The sequence below is a fragment of the Aedes aegypti genome, chromosome 1, assembly GCF_002204515.2.
Source record: "Aedes aegypti strain LVP_AGWG chromosome 1, AaegL5.0 Primary Assembly, whole genome shotgun sequence".
NCBI lineage: Eukaryota > Metazoa > Arthropoda > Insecta > Diptera > Culicidae > Aedes > Aedes aegypti.
This window is the reverse complement of record NC_035107.1, coordinates 155,416,120-155,428,720: the sequence shown is the minus strand read 5'-3', so window position 1 is coordinate 155,428,720 and position 12,601 is coordinate 155,416,120. Positions and strand designations below refer to the sequence as shown.

General features: G+C 39.1%; 1 protein-coding gene across 2 annotated transcripts in view; it reads left to right on the top strand.

Moving 5' to 3' along the window:
• The window catches only part of LOC110678613, a 76,267-nt gene that overhangs the window by 51,927 nt on the left and 11,739 nt on the right, over window positions 1–12,601 (top strand). The window lies entirely within an intron of this gene.

The window sequence follows — 12,601 nt, the reverse complement described above, 5'->3', positions numbered from 1 at the left end:
TCAATAATGTATACCGATGCTCTTGAATATCTCACCTTTTTATACTCTATAAATTATACAAAAACGCGCACTAAACTAAACCACACTTTGAATTTTACACAGCACAAATATAAATAACAAACCGTCCGTTTAATTTATAACGGTTTTTACAAAACTGCATCGTATCGACTGCTAACGGCTTTAGCAAAATTAAAAATATTCAAGCTGCAATAACTTTTTTGTTTTATGATATTTTTGCACCATTTGTTCACAAGTTCTCAAAAAAACTCTTGTATTTCAAGAATATGTGCCAATTTTTTCATTCGCCAAATGATTCCGAAATTCTTTGGGAACCGACGCGTAGCCCTAACAAACGTAAATAACTCAGGTTGCACCATTCTTCTCATATTCGATTAATTGCTGTTGGAAACAATACTTTAACGAGAGTCCGTCGGGAAAAAAACTAAAGCGAATTGGTGCTACCGGTTTGAACCAGGGACGAAAAAAATCATGCTCACTATACTCAATTCACTGACATTTATGCCTCCATCAAAGTAACCGCACGACCACCAATATGAGTGTACCAATGAAGATAGCACAAAAGTAGATGAAGAAAACAAACAACGATGCCCATATGTTGTTGGTGTTTTTGATTATCAGAATCAGAAGAGTGTCAGTTTTAGGAAATTGATTATCAATGAGGATCACATTAATTAAACAATATTCTGCTATACGGGTAATGAACGATCCGATGCACGGAATCGATTATATTGACGCGTCTTTAGTGTCCTTCGTGTAAAAATTACAACTTTCCGAAGCGGAAAGTAAAAAAATCAAGTTGTTTAGAATGAATATCATTTTTTGATTCCGATTATCACGAAGCGGTTGAGTATCAGCAGGCTAAAAGGAAACTGAAAATCTTGCGGCAAGCGCTTTGCCAATCTTTGTTGTGTTGTCAAGGTGAGGATAAAAACAAATAAAAATCAACGAAGATGCTGCCCAGCAAGTGTCAATATAGGCGAGGGTAGATTGAGTATTTTCGTCCCTGGTTTGAACACCACTCTGGTAGTATAAAAATCTTTGAAACCTAAAAAAAAACAGGACACAACTCAACAAATTAATATGGTGTTTATTTAGAGAAGCTTCCTAATGTCTGACATTGTAAAGCCCATATTTTATTTTGTTGATAGATTGACTAAAAAAAATGGTGAGCGAAAAAAAATATATCTAGGAAGTGTCGGTCTCCCATTCAACATATAAATAACGCGATTTTTGCGAACTTATGGAGAAATTTCCAAAAATATCGTAAAACCAAAAATTACTCGTGATTTAAATATATTTCTGAAAGTCGAAGTCTGAAATCATGCAACTTACTCTGTCATAGCAAGCATATATTTTCAGCTTTTTTTAATTTAAATTATCCAAAACGTAATCAACAAATCTTACTCCATCATTTTGTTGGATTTAAAGATCCATTCAAGCGGGTCAAAAATTTATAGATCAATTCAAGCGTGCTCTGTGGAAATTTGACAAAGTGCTCCGGGAGCCGAAAAGTCTGAAAACCCCTGTATGTATTGAAGCAGTGGCCGTTGTTTGAAAGTATTGTGTATGTGTTTATATAGACAAAAGCGATTTGATTGATTGGAAGCTACCGGCATAGTTCTGAACTGTAATGAAAGATGACTTTCAAGTATGGTATATTTTAAGATTGCCATAAACAAATTAAGTACTGTACAACCGTTATTGTTATCAATTACAGTTGTGGTCATAATACAAGTAGTGAAAGCCGATTTTCATACAAAATGCTCAACTTTGGAAAGCTGTAACTTTGTTTTCTTATGAGAAATCGGCATGAAATTTTGGATAGTGCTCTGTAATAGTTTTTCTTTTGATATTTTTGTTCAACTATTTTTTTTTTAAGAATATTGGTGGAAATTGTTTTTAACGATAAGTAAAGAAAAATTAAAAACAACTTCAAATACAGCAGATATTTAAATCATTAAAACTACTACACCCCAACCTCTTTTTACGACCGTTATCGGGGGGTCGTAAAAAAAATCGGTCGTAAAAAAAATCAGGGTTATAATTATGTTTTTGGAAAATGCAACGTCTAGATGTGGAAATATTGATTCGAGATATTCGGCAAAGTTGAAGCATGGGTTGAGAACTTTCCAAAACGGCCGTTCAAGTTTTCATATTTTGGTAATAGATGGCAACACTGCTCGATTGTTATCAAAAGAGCCAATTTTATGGGGATGTGATATGCAAATACCAAAAATTTTTAAGGATAACGATACCGAATGTTCACCAAAGTTGAAGGAAGTGTTGCGTGCCATACAGTCGGCCGCATCACAAATGTTCATATGGCTGGCAACACTGTTTAAAAAGAATAAAGAAAAGATCAAAACCACAAAACTTGAGCGGAACAGAAAAATATAATGCTTAGCAACATTAGCAATACTCTTCAACTGTAATCCAGTTTTTCATGAACGGTTCAAAATTTTGTCGTAGCTGGCAACACTGCTTAAGTGAAATTGCGCCACCAAGCAGTGCAAGTATGCATGCAACTATTGTTTTGCGAATATTTCAGGATCCTGACCACTTAGAGAGATGACGTCTTCGGCAAAGTTGTTCATTAGCTCACGGACTATCATTATTATGGCCAACAGATTCGAGATTTTGCCACCTGGCGGCGCTAGTGAGCCTAGAACTTTTGTTTTGCGGGTAGCTCAGGATTCTGACCACTTAGAAAGATGGCGTCTTCGGCAAAGTTGTTTTTTAACTCAAGGACTATCATTATTCTAGCCAAGAGATTCGAGATTTTGCCACCAGGCGGCGCTAGTGAGCATAGAACTTTTGTTTTGCGGTTAGCTCAGGATCCTGACCATTTAGAAAGATGGCGTCTTCGGCAAAGTTGTTCAGTAGCTCACGGACTATCATTATTATAGCCAAGAGATTCGAGATTTTGCCACCAGGCGGCGCTAGTGAGCATAGAACTTTTGTTTTGCGGTTAGCTCAGGATCCTGACCACTTAGAAAGATGGCGTCTTCGGCAAAGTTGTTCAGTAGCTCACGGACTATCATTATTCTAGCCAAGAGATTCGAGATTTTGCCACCAGGCGGCGCTAGTGAGCCTAGAACTTTTGTTTTGCGGGTAGCACAGAATTATGATCACTTAGAAAGATGGCGTCTTCGGCAAAGTTGTTCAGTAGCTCACGGACTATCATTATTCTAGCCAAGAGATTCGAGATTTTGCCACCAGGCGGCGCTAGAGAGCATAGAACTTTTGTTTTGCGGTTAGCTCAGGATCCTGACCACTTAGAAAGATGGCGTCTTCGGCAAAGTTGTTCAGTAGCTCAAGGACTATCATTATTCTAGCCAAGAGATTCGAGATTTTACCACCAGGCGGCGCTAGTGAGCATAGAACTTTTGTTTTGCGGTTAGCTCAGGATCCTGACCACTTAGAAAGATGGCGTCTTCGGCAAAGTTGTTCATTAGCTCACGGACTATCGTTATTCTAGCCAAGAGATTCGAGATTTTGCCACCAGGCGGCGCTAGTGAGCCTAGAACTTTTGTTTTGCGGGTAGCACAGAATTCTGACCACTTAGAAAGATGGCGTCTTCGGCAAAGTTGTTCAGTAGCTCACGGACTATTATTATTCTAGCCAAGAGATTCGAGATTTTGCCACCAGGCGGCGCTAGTGAGCATAGAACTTTTGTTTTGCGGTTAGCTCAGGATCCTGACCACTTAGAAAGATGGCGTCTTCGGCAAAGTTGTTCAGTAGCTCAAGGACTATCATTATTCTAGCCAAGAGATTCGAGATTTTGCCACCAGGCGGCGCTAGTGAGCATAGAACTTTCGTTTTGCGGTTAGCTCAGGATCCTGACCACTTAGAAAGATGTATATTTGCTTGTGCGTGGAGTTGGCGATTCATAGATCGTTTGTTCGATTCCAGATCGTTTTTTTTTTCTTTTTTTTTGTTTTATTTATTTTTATTTAAAAAAGGCTTGTAATCTTTTGAAGACACGATTCATATTTTAAGTCGGCTCAGAGCTCCCGAACGACCATATCGAAGGAAGTTTATTTGTTCGTTATGATACCAAGCCTATGTAGTGATCACTGCGGCAAATAGTCATCCAATGCTGGTTGAGAGACGGTGACGATCCATATTTCAGTTTCGTCGTCGACTTTTTCATTTTGACGGCGACGTCTGTCTACCCTGATCATCAAATCATATCTATTTTGACAAAAAAAAACAAAATTTTAAAAATCGACCAACAGTTGTGCTTAGCAGAACTTTTTTATCAAACAATTCTCCATCATGAAACTTTGTCCCATAAATCTGTTTTCCATAAAGATTCTGGTAGAAATTAAAAAAAAAATATATATATATATAAAATGAGATTATTGTGTTATTTAAAATTATGTTTTATTTTTGAATATTTCATAATAAAACTTTTTTATGTATTTTTTTGTAGTCCAACCGGTTCACTAAAACTTCTCCATAGAAAAAAATTCTCTAAAATCAACAGTTTCGGAACAAGAATTTCTAAAATAAATTGCATGTAAAAATTCATAGATTATCAAAAGTTTTTTTTTGTGTCAAAATGATCGATTTATGTATGAAAAACACTTTTTCTACCCTATGCTAAATTTACTGCAAATCGAAGAGGGTCGAGTTCTATTGTTGACTGATTTGAGATGGAATTCGTCAGTAAATAAAACTTAATATTTAAGCCCTATGAATATTGACAACTTCGAACGTTTAGCGATGTTAGAGAAGGTGTTAGGCGTTGTTCATTACAGGAACTTGACATTTTTATTTTAGCTAAAAATTGGAAATGCTGCCATTTTTCAGTTTTCGTTAGATTTACTTTATTTTAGCTCTATTAAAATCGTAGAAATTTCTAGTTTTTCGAGAGGTGTTTGGGATTTTTTGACATTTTTACAGGCTTGGAGTTATTCTAGTGAGTCATGGTATTTCATTTCATCAATAATCATATATATTCGATTGTTAAAGTTAACAATTGTACAACATTGTTATTTTTATTCAATTTACTTAGAAACCAAAAAAATGAAAAAAAAAACAACAGATTTCAATTTATTTGATTTGACAATTGCTTTCCACTAATTATGGCGAAAGCATCTCCACATCATGAACTGAACTGTTATCACTGGAAACAGAACGTGACTGGTGTTTTAAAAGTTCGTTATATCGGGTCATCGCTTTCTGCAAATCAGCCCGAAACTGAACGGCTCGTTCAGTCACAAGAACTTCATCCAGAGCAAGATCTCCCAATTTTTCCGCCAGGGCTAGAAGCTCAATGAGCTTAGTCTGATTGAATTCCTGTACATACTCTGCATTGTCATCGACACGGCTGGAAACAGCTTCAGATTCGACCAACAACTCCATCAGTTCATCATCATCGAGGGGGTAATCAATCATCAATTCTTCCAAATCTTTCTTTTCTAGGTGCTCAAATCCTTCCTTTCCAACAGCCTTACTGATTTTGATAATTGTGGCATCCATATCCGGCACTTCTTCGTTTTTTGCAATGCACGTTGGCCATATTGCTTTCCAGCATCCATTCAGAGTAGAACGTTTCAATGCTTCCTTTGCAATTCCGATGAACTGAACACATTGCATCATTGAGAACTCCTTCCGTGCATCCGTTACGGATAATGATTTATCCGCTTCAACTTTATCAAGAATATATTTGAACGTTTGTTTAATGTAGTGCTTTTTAAATGTTGCTATGATACCCTGATCCAATGGTTGGATCAGGGATGTGGTGTTGGGAGGCAAAAATAGGAATTTAACATGTTTGTGTTTGATCTCAATGTGGCATGTTGCATTGTCAAGCAGAAGCAAGACCTTAAAACCATGTCCTTTAGCTTCAAGGTACTGCTTTGCTTCTGGCACAAAACAATTTGTGAACCAGTCTTCGAAGATCGCTTTTGTTACCCATGCCTTAGCGTTCATTCTCCAATGAACCGGAAGCGAATCCATGCTAACGTCCTTCAGTGCTCTTGGCCTCAATGAACGGTTAACAACCAATGGTTTCATGCAACAGTCCCCAGAAGCGTTACTGCACATTAAGAGCATGATGCGCTCTTTCGCTACCTTGTAGCCTTTCGCGTATTTTTGAGACATGGTAACATAAGTGCTGGAAGGCATTTTCTTCCAGAAAACGCCCGTCTCGTCCATATTGAAAACTTGATCTGGAATATATTGCCCTTCTTCGATAATTTTGGCCAAGGTAGTTGGAAACGTGGCTGCCGCAGTAGTGTCAGCTGAGGCGCTCTCTCCTTTAATACCCACATTGTGTAGAGAATGTCTCTTTGCAAATTTTGAAAACCATCCCGAACTTGCATGGAATTCCCGTTGTTGTGCAGTGCTTGTCGTTGCCTCCTCTTTCTGCAAACGCTTGAAGACATCAAGAGCTTTTGCTCTTATTATTTCCCCACTCATTGGAATGCTTTTTTGTTGATTATCTTCAATCCAAATCAACAATGCTTTTTCTGCCCGTTCAATCAATGGATCTCGGATATATGCCGTACGACTACCATCAATATGAGTTCCACGGAAGACAGCTTGCCTGATTTGAGTCTCTTGGTTTTTGATGGTGGTAATTGTCGTATGCGCAATGTTAAATTTACGGCTTACCTGCAAAACTTTTTCTCCCGCAGCCAAACAATCCAAAATTTGAATTTTGGTTTGGAGCGACAGAGTTTTTCTGCCTTTTTTGACAGGGGAATCCATTGGTGAACCTATTGAGCGTAATTAGCAATTAATATGTAAGCATAAACAATACAGTTTCTTACCTTTTCGTTTAAATTTCAAATCAGAGAACAAAGCTATCAAACGAGAGGTTGTATATAATCAAAATGGTGCTGAGATTTCACACCTGGTCGAACAACTGTGCGGTAGAAAAATGAGCGTTTATCCGCAGCCACCAAATGCTGATCGGTAATCACCAATACATATGGTAGGAATGTTAGTCTCTATTCTGGTGTACAATTGTATTCCTATAGCGCACATTCCTACTACGCACACTTCTATAAGACACAGCTGAGCGAGACTCACGGCTTATGGGATTTCATCAATTTGAGGGTGTTTGTGGGCCTCGCGGCCGTGCGGTTAGTGTCGTCAGGCAATGAGCACATCGTGTCATGGGGTGTGGGTTCGATTCCCGCTGCAGCCATTGAAACTTTTCGTCAAGAATTTTTCTCGACTGTACTATTGGAGCATGCTTGTCCGTAGTCTAGTGTTAAGTTACAGTCTGTGCAGCAAAATGGCTGAAGATTGTGTCCGTGTCTTAAAAAAAAGTTGTTCAGTAGCTCAACGGCTAACATTATTTTGAGCCAAGAGATTCGCGATTTTGCCACTAGGCAGCGCTAGTGAGCATGAAATGTTTGTTTTTTTATATCTCAGTAGCCTGACCACTTAAAAAAATAGGGTCTTCGGCAAAGTTGTTAAGTAGCTCAAGGGCTAACATTATTTGGGCCAAGGAATTTGAGATTTTGTCACCAGGCGGCGCTAGTGAGCATGATTTTTTTTTATTTTTTTTGGATATCTCAGTAGTTTGACCACTTAGAAAAATGGCGTCTTTGACAGAGCTGTTCAGTAGCCTAAGGTCTAATATTTTTTGAGTTTTATGCTCACTAGCGCCGTCGCACAGAGTTCTAGTTTTTTTTTTCAAAAAGCTGGCAAAAATCCAATTTCCAAAAATGTTTACAGTTGAAAAACAAAGTTAAACATTTATCTGCAATATCGAATAGTTAGGAACACATACGAAAAATTCAAAATAAAATTGGTTTTCTTCGTGTTTTTGAGGTGTACAAGTCCAATAACAATAATTTTTGCTTTAAATATCAAGTTTTTCATCTTCATCAAACTTACGCAAATTTAGTTTTGAACATAAGTTTTTCTAGACCATTAACGGATTATATCTACATTTAACTTTTTCCGGGTACAAAATTATGTTCGTCTGTCGTTAACCCCATCAAATTAACAGCTATTATTGTAGGTACGTAAAATGACAAAAGAACAGTTTCTTCATATCATACAAATCGCTCTCTGCCACTCCTTACGGAGATATTTTGTCCAAATGCTCTTTTAAGTCTAAGGAATCGATTAGAGGAGAATGCTCTTGTCAAATTTCGTCTAAGCATTCGTTTTGTAAAAAAGTTGAGAACCTAAGAATGTATGGAAAACCTTTTTTTTTAAATTATGTTCTATAAAAACAAAAATATTATTAATATGCCCAAAACAGCAACCCTGAAACATGTTTCAGATTACTTGTCATAACGAAAAACGCCATCTTTCTAAGTGGTCAGACTACTGAACTATCTGCAAAACAAAAATCCATGCTCACTAGTGCCGCCAGGTGGCGATATCTCGAACCTCTGGGCTCAAATAATGTTAGCCCTTGAGCTACTGAACAATTTTGCCGAAGACGCCATCTCTCTAGATGGTCAGGCTTCTGAAATATCCACAAAACCAAAGTTTCATGCTCACTAGCGCCGCCTAGTGTTGAAATTCCGAATCTCGTGGCCTTTATAATGATAGTGCTTGAGTCGCTGAACAACTTTGCCGAAGACGCCATCGTTCTAAGTAGTCAGGATAATGAGATATCAGAAAAAACAACATTTTCATGCGCACTAGCGCTGCCTGGTGGCGGTATTCCGCATCTCGTTGGCCACCACATGTTAGCCCTTTTCGTGATCAAACGTCAACATCCCACCGCAAAATCGCTAGTGTTTGGAGGTGATGTTAACCTCCAAATTGCGAAATCATCACTTCCAAGTAAGTTCTAATACCCTCCGTTATATGAATTATGGTGGCGCGTCGATTGTCGTAAGTTGCTCGTTAAATAGTCATTACCTACTGGACTATTGTGCTGAACATCATAACCCTCTATTTTGTTAACTTTTTAAGATATTGATTATTTATAAAAACGGTCGTTAATCTGAATTTCGTCATAAAAAACGTGGTCGTAAAAATAACGGTCGTAATAAGAGGTTGGAGTGTATAATGATAGTCCTTGAGCTACTGAACAACTTTGCCGGAGGCGCCATCTTTCTAAGTGGCCAGGATCCTAAGATAACCGCAAAACAAATGTTTCATGCTCACTAACGCCGCCTGGTGGCAAAATTTTGAATCTCATAGCTTTTATAATGATAGCGCTTGAGCTAATGAACAACTTTGCCGAAGGCGCCATCTTTCTAAGTGGTCAGGGTCCTGAGATATCCGCAAAACAAAAGTTTCATGCTCACTAGCGCCGCCTGGTGGTAAAATTTTAAATCTCATAGCTTTTATAATGATAGCGCTTGAGCTAATGAACAACTTTGCCGAAGGCGCCATCTTTCCAAGTGGTCAGGATCCTGAGATATCCGCAAAACAGAAGTTTCATGCTCACTAGCGCCGCCTGGTGGCAAAATTTTGAATCTCATAGCTTTTATAATGATAGCGCTTGAGCTAATGAACAACTTTGCCGAAGGCGCCATCTTTCTAAGTGGTCAGGGTCCTGAGATATCCGCAAAACAAAAGTTTCATGCTCACTAATGCCGCCTGGTGGCAAAATTTTAAATCTCATAGCTTTTATAATGATAGCGCTTGAGCTAATGAACAGCTTTGCCGAAGGCGCCATCTTTCTAAGTGGTCAGGGTCCTGAGATATCCGCAAAACAAAAATTTCATGCTCACTAGCGCCGCCTGGTGGCAAAATTTTAAATCTCATAGCTTTTATAATGGTAGCGCTTGAGCTAATGAACAACTTTGCCGAAGGCGCCATCTTTCTAAGTGGTCAAGATCCTGAGATATCCGCAAAACAAAAGTTTCATGCTCACTAGCGCCGTCTGGTGGCAAAATTTTAAATCTCATAGCTTTTATAATGATAGCGCTTGAGCTAATGAACAGCTTTGCCGAAGGCGCCATCTTTCTAAGTGGTCAGGGTCCTGAGATATCCGCAAAACAAAAATGTCATGCTCACTAGAGCCGCCTGGTGGCAAAATTTCAAATCTCAGAGCTTTTATAATGATAGCGCTTGAGCTAATGAACAGCTTTGCCGAAGGCGCCATCTTTCTAAGTGGTCAGGGTCCTGAGATATCCGCAAAACAAAAGTTTCATGCTCACTAACGCCGCCTGGTGGCAAAATTTTAAATCTCATAGCTCTTATAATGATAGCGCTTGAGCTAATGAACAACTTTGCCGAAGGCGCCATCTTTCTAAGTGGTCAGGGTCCTGAGATATCCGCAAAACAAAAATTTCATGCTCACTAGCGCCGCCTGGTGGCAAAATTTTAAATCTCATAGCTTTTATAATGATAGCGCTTGAGCTAATGAACAACTTTGCCGAAGGCGCCATCTTTCTAAGTGGTCAAGATCCTGAGATATCCGCAAAACAAAAGTTTCATGCTCACTAGCGCCGTCTGGTGGCAAAATTTTAAATCTCATAGCTTTTATAATGATAGCGCTTGAGCTAATGAACAACTTTGCCGAAGGCGCCATCTTTCTAAGTAGTCAAGATCCTGAGATATCCGCAAAACAAAAGTTTCATGCTCACTAGCGCCGCCTGGTGGCAAAATTTTGAATCTCATAGCTTTTATAATGATAGCGCTTGAACTAATGAACAACTTTGCCGAAGGCGCCATCTTTCTAAGTGGTCAGGGTCCTGAGATATCCGCAAAACAAAAATTTCATGCTCACTAGAGCCGCCTGGTGGCAAAATTTTAAATCTCATAGCTTTTATAATGATAGCGCTTGAGCTAATTAACAGCTTTGCCGAAGGCGCCATCTTTCTAAGTGGTCAGGGTCCTGAGATATCCGCAAAACAAAAGTTTCATGCTCACTAGCGCCGCCTGGTGGCAAAATTTTAAATCTCATAGCTCTTATAATGATAGCGCTTGAGCTAATGAACAACTTTGCCGAAGGCACCATCTTTCTAAATGGTCAGGGTCCTGAGATATCCGCAAAACAAAAATTTCATGCTCACTAGAGCCGCCTGGTGGCAAAATTTTAAATCTCATAGCTTTTATAATGATAGCGCTTGCGCTAATGATCAACTTTGCCGAAGGCGCCATCTTTCTAAGTAGTCAAGATCCTGAGATATCCGCAAAACAAAAATTTCATGCTCACTAATGCCGCCTGGTGGCAAAATTTTAAATCTCATAGCTTTTATAATGATAGCGCTTGAGCTAATGAACAGCTTTGCCGAAGGCGCCATCTTTCTAAGTGGTCAGGGTCCTGAGATATCCGCAAAACAAAAGTTTCATGCTCACTAGCGCCGCCTGGTGGCAAAATTTGAAATATCATAGCTCTTATAATGATAGCGCTTGAACTAATGAACAACTTTGCCGAAGGCGCCATCTTTCTAAGTGGTCAGGGTCCTGAGATATCCGCAAAACAAAAATTTCATGCTCACTAGAGCCGCCTGGTGGCAAAATTTTAAATCTCATAGCTTTTATAATGATAGCGCTTGAGCTAATTAACAGCTTTGCCGAAGGCGCCATCTTTCTAAGTGGTCAGGGTCCTGAGATATCCGCAAAACAAAAATTTCATGCTCACTAGCGCCACCTGGTGGCAAAATTTTAAATCTCATAGCTTTTATAATGATAGCGCTTGAGCTAATGAACAACTTTGCCGAAGGCACCATCTTTCTAAATGGTCAGGGTCCTGAGATATCCGCAAAACAAAAATTTCATGCTCACTAGAGCCGCCTGGTGGCAAAATTTTAAATCTCATAGCTTTTATAATGATAGCGCTTGCGCTAATGATCAACTTTGCCGAAGGCGCCATCTTTCTAAGTAGTCAAGATCCTGAGATATCCGCAAAACAAAAGTTTCATGCTCACTAATGCCGCCTGGTGGCAAAATTTTAAATCTCATAGCTTTTATAATGATAGCGCTTGAGCTAATGAACAGCTTTGCCGAAGGCGCCATCTTTCTAAGTGGTCAGGGTCCTGAGATATCCGCAAAACAAAAGTTTCATGCTCACTAGCGCCGCCTGGTGGCAAAATTTGAAATATCATAGCTCTTATAATGATAGCGCTTGAGCTAATGAACAACTTTGCCGAAGGCGCCATTTTTCTAAGTGGTCAAGATCCTGAGATATCCGCAAAACAAAAGTTTCATGCTCACTAGCGCCGCCTGGTGGCAAAATTTTAAATCTCATAGCTTTTATAATGATAGCGCTTGAGCTAATGAACAACTTTGCCGAAGGCGCCATCTTTCTAAGTGGTCAAGATCCTGAGATATCCGCAAAACAAAAGTTTCATGCTCACTAGCGCCGTCTGGTGGCAAAATTTTAAATCTCATAGCTTTTATAATGATAGCGCTTGCGCTAATGATCAACTTTGTCGAAGGCGCCATCTTTCTAAGTAGTCAAGATCCTGAGATATCCGCAAAACAAAAGTTTCATGCTCACTAATGCCGCCTGGTGGCAAAATTTTAAATCTCATAGCTTTTATAATGATAGCGCTTAAGCTAATGAACAGCTTTGCCGAAGGCGCCATCTTTCTAAGTGGTCAGGGTCCTGAGATATCCGCAAAACAAAAATTTCATGCTCACTAGCGCCGTCTGGTGGCAAAATTTTAAATCTCATAGCTTTTATAATGATAGCGCT